At 37.2% G+C, this 14,412-nt stretch overlaps 5 non-coding genes across 5 annotated transcripts; all 5 read right to left on the bottom strand.

Moving 5' to 3' along the window:
- Nucleotides 1-5,661: 5,661 nt before the first annotated feature.
- Nucleotides 5,662-5,734, bottom strand: TRNAW-CCA (transfer RNA tryptophan (anticodon CCA)). The gene has a single exon. It is a non-coding gene; the product is annotated as a tRNA-Trp (tRNA).
- A 2,890-nt stretch (nucleotides 5,735-8,624) lies between these two features.
- Nucleotides 8,625-8,697, bottom strand: TRNAW-CCA (transfer RNA tryptophan (anticodon CCA)). The gene has a single exon. It is a non-coding gene; the product is annotated as a tRNA-Trp (tRNA).
- A 2,350-nt stretch (nucleotides 8,698-11,047) lies between these two features.
- TRNAR-CCG (transfer RNA arginine (anticodon CCG)) lies at nucleotides 11,048-11,120 on the bottom strand. The gene has a single exon. It is a non-coding gene; the product is annotated as a tRNA-Arg (tRNA).
- Nucleotides 11,121-12,035: 915 nt separating this feature from the next.
- Nucleotides 12,036-12,108, bottom strand: TRNAW-CCA (transfer RNA tryptophan (anticodon CCA)). The gene has a single exon. It is a non-coding gene; the product is annotated as a tRNA-Trp (tRNA).
- Nucleotides 12,109-14,265: 2,157 nt separating this feature from the next.
- Nucleotides 14,266-14,338, bottom strand: TRNAW-CCA (transfer RNA tryptophan (anticodon CCA)). The gene has a single exon. It is a non-coding gene; the product is annotated as a tRNA-Trp (tRNA).
- Between the last annotated feature and the right edge of the window lie 74 nt (nucleotides 14,339-14,412).

Genomic DNA, 14,412 nt, shown 5'->3' with positions numbered 1-14,412 from the left:
CTGGATTTATACGGCAGTACCGCTGGACATATACGGCAGTATCACTGGACATATACGGCAGTATCACTGGACTGGATTTCTAATCCAGTACCACTGGACATATACAGCAGTATCACTGGACATATACGGCAGTATCACTGAAATTATATGGGAGTACAACTGGACATATACGGCAGTATCACTGGACTGGATTTATAAGCAAGTACCACTGGATTTATACGCAAGTACCACTGGAATTATATGGCAGTATCACTGGAATTATGTGACAGTACCAATGGACATATACGGCAGTATCACTGGACTGGGTTTCTACGACAGTACCACTGGATTTATATAGCAGTACCACTGGACATATAAGGCAGTATCACTGGATTTATATGGCAGTACCACTGGACTAGATTTATACGACAGTACCACTGGATTTATTCGGCATTACCACAGGACATATACAGCAGTATCACTGGAATTATATGGCAGTACCACTGGGCATATACAGCAGTATCACTGGACTGGATTTATATACCAGTACAGCTGGAATTATACAGCAGTACCACTGGACATATACGGCAGTATTACTGGAATTATACAGCAGTACCACTGGAATTATACGGCAGTACCACTGGACATATACGGCAGTATTGCTGGAATTATATTCCAGTAACACTGGAATTATACGGCTGTACCACTGGATATATATGGCAGCATCACTGGACTGGATTTATATGCCAGTACCACTGGATTTATACTGCATGACCACTGGACATATACGGCAGTATCACTGGAATTATATGGCAGTACCACTGGACATATACTGCAGTATCACTGGACTGGTTTTATATACCAATACCGCTGGAATTATATGGCAGTACCACTGGACATATCCCGAAGTTTCACTGGAATTATATGGCAGTACAACTGGAATTATACGGCAGTACCACTGGACATATACGGAAGTATCACTGGACTGGATTTATACGTCAGTACCAATGGAATTATACGGAAGTATCTCTGGTATTATACGGCATTACCACTGGAATTATATGGCAGTACCACTAGACATAAATGGCAGTATCCCTGGACATATATGGCAGTATCACTGGACATATACAGCAGTAAACACAGCAACACTGCAATGGACTGGACTTATACAGCAGCACTGGACAAATGGCAGTAGAGGACACCACCATTGTGACTGGACTGATGCAGTACAATACACCACCACAGAACTGATGCAGCACAACACAGCACAACTGGACTGAACTTATACAACAGCACTGGACATATGGCATAAGAGGACACCACAACTAAAACTGGACTGATGCAGCACAAGACACCACCACTGGACTGATGCAGCACAACACAACACCACTGGACTGGACTTATACAGCAGCAATGGAAATATGGCAGTAGAGGACACCACCACTGTGTCTGGACTGATGCAGCACAAGACACTACCACTGTACTGATGTAGCACAACACAGCACAATTGCAATGGACTGGACTTATACAGCAGTACTGGACATATGGCAGCCAAGGACACGACACACTGTGAATGGACTAATGCAGCACAAGATTCATTCAGTGAACTGATGCAGCACAACACAGCACCACTGAACTGGACTTATACATCAGCACTGGACATATGGCAGCAGATGACACCACCACTGTGACTGGACTGATAAAGCACAAGACATCACCACTCAACTGATGCAGCACAACACAGCACTACCAGACTGGACTTATACAGTAGCATTGGACATATGGCAGCAGAGGACACCACCACTGTGAATGGACTGATACAGCACAAGCCACTACCACTGAACTGATGCAGGACACTGAGGACGGAGACACGTCCTCTCTCTACACTCTCCAATGCTGTATTGAAAATGGCAGTGACGCGCGGCTCCTCATATGGAATTCAAAACCCGCGAGAATCCAACAGCGGGATAATTACATTTTTCCTCATACTGGTTTCTGAGTCAGGTGGAAAAATAAAAGCCTGTTTCGGATCTAGGCTCGGGTAGTAAAGTTCAGGGGGGTTCAGTTCTCAGGGAACCGAACCAGCTCATCTCTAGAATATTGTGAAACCTGTTTGTGAGTACATTTTTTTTAAAGCTTATTGCTATCTTGCATATCTTTGTAACCTGAAGATGGAAACTATAATAGCAGATATATCTGACCTAGCATGTTTCATGTTCTCAATTCAAAAAGATTCTCTATCCATTGTGAATGGTTTACATTTTATGGACATTTTACATATTTGGTCAGAAGCATAAGATCATTACCTTCATGCCAAATAGGCTGAAAGATCCAATGGGTTTTCCAAAGGTGTAGATGAGACTTAAAGAGAAGCAACCCAGTTAATTCTTGAACCCACAAACCCCAGCTGGAGCTAACATGTTATTTTTCAGAAGTACTAAACATAATTTAAATGTGGGCATTTTAGTAAATGTCCTGTCTAAGTAAGGCACTGATCTTACCAATCTTTGCTTAAAATAGCTTTGATTGTTGTGACATAGTGATAGCACAACATTACTATTGGAGCCAATCCTCTATTATTGATCAGGATCTTTGCTTTACTTAGATTCCTCACTCATATGCACATGACCTTTGCAATCAGGCCAATTTATCTTAAAGATTGCTACATACAAAAATGTTTGAAGCGTAAACATCAGCCTGAGTTCCAAAGACATATATGAGAATTATAGAAACGCACCTCAGGTGGGACTTGAATCCACAAACCCCAGTTAAGGAGGCTGATGGGCCACTGGGCCTTAGCTATAAACAGGTATAATATGAATCCTTTTTGTGAGAACATTTTTTTTAAGCTTATTGTTGTCTTGCATATGTTTGTAACCTGAAGATGGAAACAGTAATAGGAGATATATTTAACCTAGCATGATTCATGTTGTCAAATCAACAAGATTCTCTATCCATTGTGAATGGTTTATATTTTATGTACATTTTACATTTTTGGTCAGAAGCATAAAATCATTGCCTTCATACCAAATAGGCTGAAAGATCCAATTGGATTCTCAAAGGTGTATATGAGACTTAATGAGAAGCAACCAATTGGGTTTTGAACCCACAGTCCCCAGCTAGAGCTAACATGTTACTTTTCTTAAGAACTGAATATAATTTCAAATTGGGAATTTTAGTGAACTTCCTCTCTAAGGAAGGCACTGATCTTTCCAATCTTTGCTTAAAATAGCTTCCAGTGTTGTGACATAGTGAAAGCACAAATTTACTATTGGAGCCAGTGCTCTATTATTGATCACGATCTTTGCTTAACTTAGATTCCTCACTCATATGCATAGGACCTTTGCAATCAGGCCAAATTGGCTTAATGATTGCTATGTACAAAAATGATAAATGAGTAAACGTCAGCCGGAGTTCAAAAGAAATAGATGAGAATTAAAGAGAAGCTACCCCGGTGGAAATTGTACCCACAATACCCAGCTCCGGAGAAAAATGTCTTATCTTTAAGGTCACTGGGCCTCAGCTTTCAGCAGCTGTAATGTGAATCCTTTTTGTGAGTACATTTTTTTAATGCTTATTGTTGTCTTTCATATATTTGTAACCTGAAAAAGGAAATTATAATATATCTGACCGAGCATGTTTCATGTTGTCAAACCAATAAGATTCTCTATCCATTGTGAACGGTTTATCTTTTATGGACATTTTACATTTTTGGTCAGAAGCATAAGATCATTGCCTTCATGCCAAATAGGCTGAAAGTTCCAATGGGATTTCCAAAGGTGTAGATGAGACTTAAAGAGAAGCAACCCAGGTGGGACTTGAACCCACAAACCGCAGTTAGAGCTAATATGTAATTTTTTCCTCACTCATATACATAGGACCTTTGCAATCATGCCAAATTGGCTTAATGATTGCTATGTACGAAAATATTCAAAGAGTAAACGTCAACCTGACTTCCAAAGAAATAGATGAGAATTAAAGAAAATTGACCCATGTGAGACTTCAACCTACAATCCCCAGTTCCAGAGGCTGATACCTTGTCCATTAGGCCACTGGGTCTTAGCTGCAAACAGCTATAATGTGAATCCTTTTTGTGAGTACATTTTTTTTAAAGCTTATTGTTATCTTTCATATATTTGTAACCTGAAGATGGAAATTGTACTATATCTGACCTAGCATGTTTTATGTTGTCAAATCAATAAGAGTCTCTATCCATTGTGAACGGTTTATCTTTTATGGACATTTTACATTTTTGGTCAGAAGCATAAGATCATTGCTTTCATGCCAAATAGGCTGAAAGTTCCATTGGGATTTCCAAAGATGTCGATGAGACTTAAAGAGAAGCAACCCAGGTGGGACTTGAACCCACAAACCGCAGTTAGAGCTAATATGTAATTTTTTTGAAGAGCTGAATATCATTTAAAATGAGGTATGTTAGTAACTTTCTTTCTAAGTAAGGCACTGATCTTTTTGGTCAGAAGCAAATGGGAACGGTTTATCTTTTATGGAAATTTAACATTTTTGTCCAGAAGCGTGCGATCATTGCCTTCATTCCAAATAGGCTGAAAGTTCCAATGGGATTTCCAAAGGTGTAGATGAGACTTAAAGAGAAGCAACCTAGGTCGGACTTGAACCCACAAACCCCAGTTAGAACTAATATGTAATTTTTTTGTGGAGCTTTAAAATTCATTTAAAATGAGGCATGTTAATAAACTTTCTCTCTAAGTAAGCACTGATCTTTCCAGTCTTTGCTTAAAATAGCTTTCAGTGTTGTGACATAGTTAAAGCAAAACATTACTATTGGAGCCAGTGCTCTATTATTGATCACGATCTTTGCTTAACTTGGACTCCTCACTCATAGGAATAGGACCTTTGCATTCAGGCCAAATTGGCTTAATGATTGCTATGTACGAAAATTATCAAAAAGTAAACGTCATCCTGACTTCCAAAGAAATAAATGAGAATTAAAGAGAAGCGACACAGGTGGGACTTAAACCCACAATCCCCAGCTCCAGAGGATGATGCCTTATCCATTAGGGCACTGGGCCTTAGTTGCAAACAGCTCTAATGTGAATCCTTTTTGTGAGTGCATTTTTTAAAGCTTATTGTTGTATTTCTTATATTTGTAACCTGAAGATGGAAATTGTAATATATCTGACCTAGCATGTTTCATGTTGTCAAATCAATAAGATTCTCTATCCATTGTGAACGGTTTATCTTTTATGGACATTTTACATTTTTGGTCAGAAGCATAAGATCATTGCCTTTATGCCAAATAGGCTGAAAGTTCCAATGGGATTTCCAAAGGTGTAGATGAGATTTAAAGAGAAGCAACAAAGGTTGGACTTGAACCCACAAACCCTAGTTAGAACTAATATGTAATTTTTTTGAAGAGCTGAATATCATTTAAGATGAGGCATGTTAATAAACTTTCTCTCTAAGTAAGTACTAATCTTTCCAGTCTTTGCTTAAAAAATGCTTTCAGTGTTGTGACATTGTGAAAGCACAACATTACTATTGGAGCCAGTGATCTATTATTGATCACGAACTTTGCTTATCATGGATTCCTCACTCATATGCATAGTTCCTTTGCAATCAGGCCAAATTGGCTTAATGATTGCTATGTACGAAAATGATCAAAATATAAATGTCATCCTGACTTCCAAAGAAATAAATGAGAAGTGACACAGGTGGGACTTGAACCCACTATCCTCAGCTCTGGAGGCTGATGCCTTATCCATTAGGCCACTAGGCCTTAACTGCAAACAGCTATAATGTGAATCCTTTTTGTGAGTACATTTTTTTTAAAGCTTATTGTTGTCTTTCATATATTTGTAACCTGAAGATGGAAATTGTAATATATCTGACCTAGCATGTTTCATGTTGTCAAATCATTAAGATTCTCTATCCATTGTGAACGGTTTATCTTTTATGGACATTTTACATTTTTGGTCAGAAGCATAAGATCATTGCCTTCATGCCAAAAAGGCTGACAGTTCCAATGGGATTTCCAAAGGTGTAGATGAGACTTAAAGAGAAGCAACCCAGGTGAGACTTGAACCCACAAACCCCAGTTAGAATTAATGTGTAATTTTTTGAAGAGCTGAATATCATTTAAAATGAAGCATGTTAGTAAACTTTCTATCTAAGTAAGGCACTGATCTTTTTGGTCTGAAGCAATTGGGAACGGTTTATCTTTTATGGAAATTTTACATTTTTGGTCAGAAGCATAAGATCATTGCCTTCATGCCAAATTGGCTGAAAGTTCCAATGGGATTTCCAAAGGTGTAGATGAGACTTAAAGAGAAGCAACCTAGGTCGGACTTGAACCCACAAACCCCAGTTAGAACTAATATGTAATTTTTTTGAAGAGCTGAATATCATTTAAAATGAGGCATGTTAATAAACTTTCTCTCTAAGTAAGGCACTGATCTTTCCAGTCTTTGCTTCAAAAAGCTTTCAGTGTTGTGACATAGTTAAAGCAAAACATTACTATTAGAGCCAGTGCTCTATTATTGATCATGATCTTTGCTTAACTTAGATTTCTCACTCATATGCATGGGACCTTTGCAATTAGGCCAAATTGGCTTAATGATTGCTATGTACGAAAATGTTTAAAGAGTAAATGTCATCCTGACTTCCAAAGAAATAGATGAGAATTAAGGAGAAGTGACCCAGGTGGGACTTGAGCCCACAATCGCCAGCTTTGGAGGTTGATGCCTTATCCATTAGGCCACTAGGCCTTAGCTGCAAACAGCTACAATGTGAATCCTTTTTGTGAGTACATTTTTTTAAAGCTTAATGTTGTCTTTCATATATTTGTAACCTGAAGATGGAAATTGTAATATATCTGACCTAGCATGTTTCATGTTGTCAAATCAATAAGATTCTCTATCCATTGTGAACGGTTTATCTTTTATGGACATTTTACATTTTTGGTCAGAAGCATAAGATCATTGGCTTCATGCCAAATAGGCTGAAAGTTCCAATGGGATTTCCAAAGGTGTAGATGAGACTTAAAGAGAAGCAACCCAGGTGGGACTTGAACCCACAAACCGCAGTTAGAGCTAATATGTTATTTTTTTGTAGAGCTGAATATCATTTAAAATTAGGTATGTTAGTAAACTTTCTATCTAAGTAAGGCACTGATCTTTTTGGTCTGAAGCAATTGGGAACGGTTTATCTTTTATGGAAATTTTACATTTTTGGTCAGAAGCATAAGATCATTGCCTTCATGCCAAATAGACTGAAAGTTCCAATGGGATTTCCAAAGGTGTAGATGAGACTAAAAGAGAAGCAACCTAGGTCGGACTTGAACCCACAAACCCCAGTTAGAACTAATATGTAATTTTTTTGAAGAGCTGAATATCATTTAAAATGAGGCATATTAATAAACTTTCTCTCTAAATAAGCACTAATCTTTCCAGTCTTTGCTTAAAAAAGCTTTCAGTGTTGTGACATAGTAAAAGCACAACATTACTATTGGAGCCAGTGCTCTATTATTGATCATGATCTTTGCTTATCATGGATTCCTCACTCATATGCATAGGTCCTTTGAAATCAGGCAAAATTGGCTTAATGATTGCTATGTACGAAAATGTTCGAAGAGTAAATGTCATCCTGACTTCAAAAGAAATTGATGAGAATTAAAGAGAAGTGACCCAGGTGGGACTTGAGCCCACAATCCACAGCTCTGGAGGCTGATGCCTTATCCATTAGGCCACTGGGCCTTAGCCGCAAACAGCTGTAATGTGAATCGTTTTTTGTGAGTACATTTTTTTAAAGCTTAATGTTGTCTTTCATATATTTGTAACCTGAAGATGGAAATTGTAATATATCTGACCTAGCATGTTTCATGTTGTCAAATCAATAAGATTCTCTATCCATTGTGAACGGTTTATCTTTTATGGACATTTTACATTTTTGGTCAGAAGCATAAGATCATTGGCTTCATGCCAAATAGGCTGAAAGTTCCAATGGGATTTCCAAAGGTGTAGATGAGACTTAAAGAGAAGCAACCCAGGTGGGACTTGAACCCACAAACCGTAGTTAGAGCTAATATGTTATTTTTTTGTAGAGCTGAATATCATTTAAAATTAGGTATGTTAGTAAACTTTCTATCTAAGTAAGGCACTGATCTTTTTGGTCTGAAGCAATTGGGAACGGTTTATCTTTTATGGAAATTTTACATTTTTGGTCAGAAGCATAAGATCATTGCCTTCATGCCAAATAGACTGAAAGTTCCAATGGGATTTCCAAAGGTGTAGATGAGACTAAAAGAGAAGCAACCTAGGTCGGACTTGAACCCACAAACCCCAGTTAGAACTAATATGTAATTTTTTTGAAGAGCTGAATATCATTTAAAATGAGGCATATTAATAAACTTTCTCTCTAAATAAGCACTAATCTTTCCAGTCTTTGCTTAAAAAAGCTTTCAGTGTTGTGACATAGTAAAAGCACAACATTACTATTGGAGCCAGTGCTCTATTATTGATCATGATCTTTGCTTATCATGGATTCCTCACTCATATGCATAGGTCCTTTGAAATCAGGCAAAATTGGCTTAATGATTGCTATGTACGAAAATGTTCGAAGAGTAAATGTCATCCTGACTTCAAAAGAAATTGATGAGAATTAAAGAGAAGTGACCCAGGTGGGACTTGAACCCACAATCCACAGCTCTGGAGGCTGATGCCTTATCCATTAGGCCACTGGGCCTTAGCCGCAAACAGCTGTAATGTGAATCGTTTTTGTGAGTACATTTTTTTAATGCTTATTGTTGTCTTTTATATATTTGTAACCTGAAGATGGAAATTGTAATATATCTGACCTAGCATGTTTCATGTTGTCAAATCAATAAGATTCTCTATCCATTGTGAACGGTTTATCTTTTATGGAAATTTTACATTTTTGGTCAGAAGCATAAGATCATTGCCTTCATGCCAAATAGGCTGAAAGTTCCAATGGGATTTCCAAAGGTGTAGATGAGACTTAAAGAGAAGCAACCCAGGTGGGACTTGAACCCACAAACCGCAGTTAGAGCTAATATGTAATTTTTTTGAAGAGCTGAATATCATTTAAAATGAGGTATGTTAGTAAACTTTCTATCTAAGTAAGGCACTGATCTTTTTGGTCTGAAGCAATTGGGAACGGTTTATCTTTTATGGAAATTTTACATTTTTGGCCAGAAGCATAAGATCATTGCCTTCATGCCAAATAGGCTTAAAGTTCCAATGGGATTTCCAAAGGTCTAGATGAGACTTAAAGAGAAGCAACCTAGGTCGGACTTGAACCCACAAACCCCAGTTAGAACTAATATTTTCAATTTTTTTGAAGAGCTGAATATCATTTAAAATGAGGCATATTAATAAACTTTCTCTCTAAAAAAGCACTAATCTTTCCAGTCTTTGCTTAAAAAAGCTTTCAGTGTTGTTACATAGTGAAAGCACAACATTACTATTGGAGCCAGTGCTCAATTATTGATCACGATCTTTGCTTATCATGGATTCCTCACTCAAATGCATAAGTCCTTTGAAATCAGGCCAAATTGGCTTAATGATTGCTATGTACGAAAATGTTCGAAGAGTAAATGTCCTGACTTCAAAAGAAATTGATGAGAATTAAAGAGAAGTGACCCAGGTGGGACTTGAACCCACAATCCACAGCTCTGGAGGATGATGCTTTATCCATTAGGCCACTGGGCCTTAGCTGCAAACAGCTATAATGTGAATCGTTTTTGTGAGTACATTTTTTTTAATGCTTATTGTTGTCTTTCATATATTTGTAACCTGAAGATGGAAATTGTAATATATCTGACCTAGCATGTTTCATGTTGTCAAATCAATAAGATTCTCTATCCATTGTGAACGGTTTATCTTTTATGGAAATTTTACATTTTTGGTCAGAAACATAAGATCATTGCTTTCATGCCAAATAGGCTGAAAGTTCCAATGGGATTTCCAAAGGTGTAGATGAGACTTAAAGAGAAGCAACCCAGGTGGGACTTGAACCCACAAACCGCAGTTAGAGCTAATATGTAATTTTTTTGAAGAGCTGAATATCATTTAAAATGAGGCATGTTAATAAACTTTCTCTCTAAGTAAGGCACTGATCTTTCCAGTCTTTGCTATAAAAAAGCTTTCAGTGTTGTGACATAGTTAAAGCAAAGCATTACTATTGGAGCCAGTGCTCTGTTATTGATCACGATCTTTGCTTAACTTAGATTCCTCACCGATATGCATGGGACCTTTGCATTTAGGCCAAATTGGCTTAATGATTGCTATGTACGAAAATGATTAAAGAGTATACGTCATCCTGACTTCCAAAGAAATAGATGATAATTAAGGAGTAGTGACCCAGGTGGGACTTGAGCCCACAATCCCCAGCTTTGAAGGTTGATGCTTTATCCATTAGGCCACTAGGCCTTAGCTGCAAACCGCTACAATGTGAATCCTTTTTGTGAGTACATTTTTTTAAAGCTTAATGTTGTCTTTCATATATTTGTAACCTGAAGATGGAAATTGTAATATATCTGACCTAGCATGTTTCATGTTGTCAAATCAATAAGATTCTCTATCCATTGTGAACGGTTTATCTTTTATGGACATTTTACATTTTTGGTCAGAAGCATAAGATCATTGCCTTCATGCTAAATAGGCTGAAAGTTCCAATGGGATTTCCAAAGGTGTAGATGAGACTTAAACAGAAGCAACCTAGGTCGGACTTGAACCCACAAACCCCAGTTAGAACTAATATTTAATTTTTTTGAAGAGCTGAATATCATTTAAAATGAGGCATATTAATAAACTTTCTCTCTAAATAAGCACTAATCTTTCCAGTCTTTGCTTAAAAAAGCTTTCAGTGTTGTGACATAGTGAAAGCACAACATTACTATTGGAGCCAGTGCTCTATTATTGATCACGATCTTTGCTTATCATGGATTCCTCACTCATATGCATAGGTCCTTTAAAATCAGGCCAAATTGGCTTAATGATTGCTATGTACGAAAATGTTCGAAGAGTAAATGTCATCCTGACTTCAAAAGAAATTAATGAGAATTAAAGAGAAGCGACCCAGGTGGGACTTGAACCCACAATCCCCAGCTCCGGAGGCTGATGCCTTATCCATTAGGCCACTGGTCCTTAGCTGCAAATAGCTGTAATGTGAATCGTTTTTGTGAGTACATTTTTTTAAAGTTTATTGTTGTCTTTCATATATTTGTAACCTGAAGATGGAAATTGTAATATATCTGACCTAGCATGTTTCATGTTGTCAAATCAATAAGATTCTCTATCCATTGTGAACGGTTTATCTTTTATGGACATTTTACATTTTTGGTCAGAAGCATAAGATCATTGCCTTCATGCTAAATAGGCTGAAAGTTCCAATGGGATTTCCAAAGGTGTAGATGAGACTTAAAGAGAAGCAACCCAGGTGGGACTTGAACCCACAAACCGCAGTTAGAGCTAATATGTAATTTTTTTGAAAAGCTGAATATCATTTAAAATGAGGTATGTTAGTAAACTTTCTATCTAAGTAAGGCACTGATCTTTTTGGTCTGAAGCAATTGGGAACGGTTAATCTTTTATGGAAATTTTACGTTTTTGGTCAGAAGCATAAGATCATTGCCTTCATGCCAAATTGGCTGAAAGTTCCAATGGGATTTCCAAAGGTGTAGATGAGACTTAAAGAGAAGCAACCTAGGTCGGACTTGAACCCACAAACCCCAGTTAGAACTAATATGTAATTTTTTTGAAGAGCTGAATATCATTTAAAATGAGGCATGTTAATAAACTTTCTCTCTAAGTAAGGCACTGATCTTTCCAGTCTTTGCTTCAAAAAGCTTTCAGTGTTGTGACATAGTTAAAGCAAAACATTACTATTAGAGCCAGTGCTCTATTATTGATCATGATCTTTGCTTAACTTAGATTTCTCACTCATATGCATGGGACCTTTGCAATTAGGCCAAATTGGCTTAATGATTGCTATGTACGAAAATGTTTAGAGAGTAAATGTCATCCTGACTTCCAAAGAAATAGATAAGAATTAAGGAGAAGTGGCCCAGGTGGGACTTGAGCCCACAATCCCCAGCTTTGGAGGTTGATGCCTTAACCATTAGGCCACTAGGCCTTAGCTGCAAACAGCTACAATGTGAATCCTTTTTGTGAGTACATTTTTTTAAAGCTTAATGTTGTCTTTCACATATTTGTAACCTGAAGATGGAAATTGTAATATATCTGACCTAGCATGTTTCATGTTGTCAAATCAATAAGATTCTCTATCCATTGTGAACGGTTTATCTTTTATGGACATTTTACATTTTTGGTCAGAAGCATAAGATCATTGCCTTCATGCTAAATAGGCTGAAAGTTCCAATGGGATTTCCAAAGGTGTAGATGAGACTTAAAGAGAAGCAACCCAGGTGGGACTTGAACCCACAAACCGCAGTTAGAGCTAATATGTAATTTTTTTGAAGAGCTGAATATCATTTAAAATGAGGTATGTTAGTAAACTTTCTATCTAAGTAAGGCACTGATCTTTTTGGTCTGAAGCAATTGGGAACGGTTTATCTTTTATGGAAATTTTACGTTTTTGGTCAGAAGCATAAGATCATTGCCTTCATGCCAAATAGGCTGAAAGTTCCAATGGGATTTCCAAAGGTGTAGATGAGACTTAAAGAGAAGCAACCCAGGTGGGACTTGAACCCACAAACCGCAGTTAGAGCTAATATGTTATTTTTTTGTAGAGCTGAATATCATTTAAAATTAGGTATGTTAGTAAACTTTCTATCTAAGTAAGGCACTGATCTTTTTGGTCTGAAGCAATTGGGAACGGTTTATCTTTTATGGAAATTTTACATTTTTGGTCAGAAGCATAAGATCATTGCCTTCATGCCAAATAGACTGAAAGTTCCAATGGGATTTCCAAAGGTGTAGATGAGACTAAAAGAGAAGCAACCTAGGTCGGACTTGAACCCACAAACCCCAGTTAGAACTAATATGTAATTTTTTTGAAGAGCTGAATATCATTTAAAATGAGGCATGTTAATAAACTTTCTCTCTAAGTAAGGCACTGATCTTTCCAGTCTTTGCTTAAAAAAGCTTTCAGTGTTGTGAAATAGTTAAAGCAAAACATTACTATTTGAGCCAGTGCTCTATTATTGATCCTTAGATTCCTCACTCGTATGCATGGGACCTTTGCAATTAGGCCAAATTGGCTTAATGATTGCTATGTACGAAAATGATCAAAGAGTAAACGTCATCCTGACTTCCAAAGAAATAGATGAGAATTAAGGAGAAGTGACCCAGGTGGGATTTGAGCCCATAATCCCCAGCTTTGGAGGTTGATGCCTTATCCATTAGGCCACTAGGCCTTAGCTGCAAACAGCTACAATGTGAATCCTTTTTGTGAGTACATTTTTTTAAAGCTTAATGTTGTCTTTCATATATTTGTAACCTGAAGATGGAAATTGTAATATATCTGACCTAGCATGTTTCATGTTGTCAAATCAATAAGATTCTCTATCCATTGTGAACGGTTTATCTTTTATGGACATTTTACATTTTTGGTCAGAAGCATAAGATCATTGCCTTCATGCCAAATAGGCTGAAAGTTCCAATGGGATTTCCAAAGGTGTAGATGAGACTTAAAGAGAAGCAACCCAGGTGGGACTTGAACCCACAAACCGCAGTTAGAGCTAATATGTTATTTTTTTGTAGAGCTGAATATCATTTAAAATTAGGTATGTTAGTAAACTTTCTATCTAAGTAAGGCACTGATCTTTTTGGTCTGAAGCAATTGGGAACGGTTTATCTTTTATGGAAATTTTACATTTTTGGTCAGAAGCATAAGATCATTGCCTTCATGCCAAATAGACTGAAAGTTCCAATGGGATTTCCAAAGGTGTAGATGAGACTAAAAGAGAAGCAACCTAGGTCGGACTTGAACCCACAAACCCCAGTTAGAACTAATATGTAATTTTTTTGAAGAGCTGAATATCATTTAAAATGAGGCATATTAATAAACTTTCTCTCTAAATAAGCACTAATCTTTCCAGTCTTTGCTTAAAAAAGCTTTCAGTGTTGTGACATAGTAAAAGCACAACATTACTATTGGAGCCAGTGCTCTATTATTGATCATGATCTTTGCTTATCATGGATTCCTCACTCATATGCATAGGTCCTTTGAAATCAGGCAAAATTGGCTTAATGATTGCTATGTACGAAAATGTTCGAAGAGTAAATGTCATCCTGACTTCAAAAGAAATTGATGAGAATTAAAGAGAAGTGACCCAGGTGGGACTTGAACCCACAATCCACAGCTCTGGAGGCTGATGCCTTATCCATTAGGCCACTGGGCCTTAGCCGCAAACAGCTGTAATGTGAATCGTTTTTGTGAGTACATTTTTTTAATGCTTATTGTTGTCTTTTATAT

This window comes from Pseudophryne corroboree, chromosome 5 (genome assembly GCF_028390025.1).
Source record: "Pseudophryne corroboree isolate aPseCor3 chromosome 5, aPseCor3.hap2, whole genome shotgun sequence".
Classification (NCBI taxonomy): Eukaryota; Metazoa; Chordata; class Amphibia; order Anura; family Myobatrachidae; genus Pseudophryne; species Pseudophryne corroboree.
The sequence above is the reverse complement of the archived record's forward strand: the minus strand, read 5'-3'. Positions and strand labels throughout refer to the sequence as shown.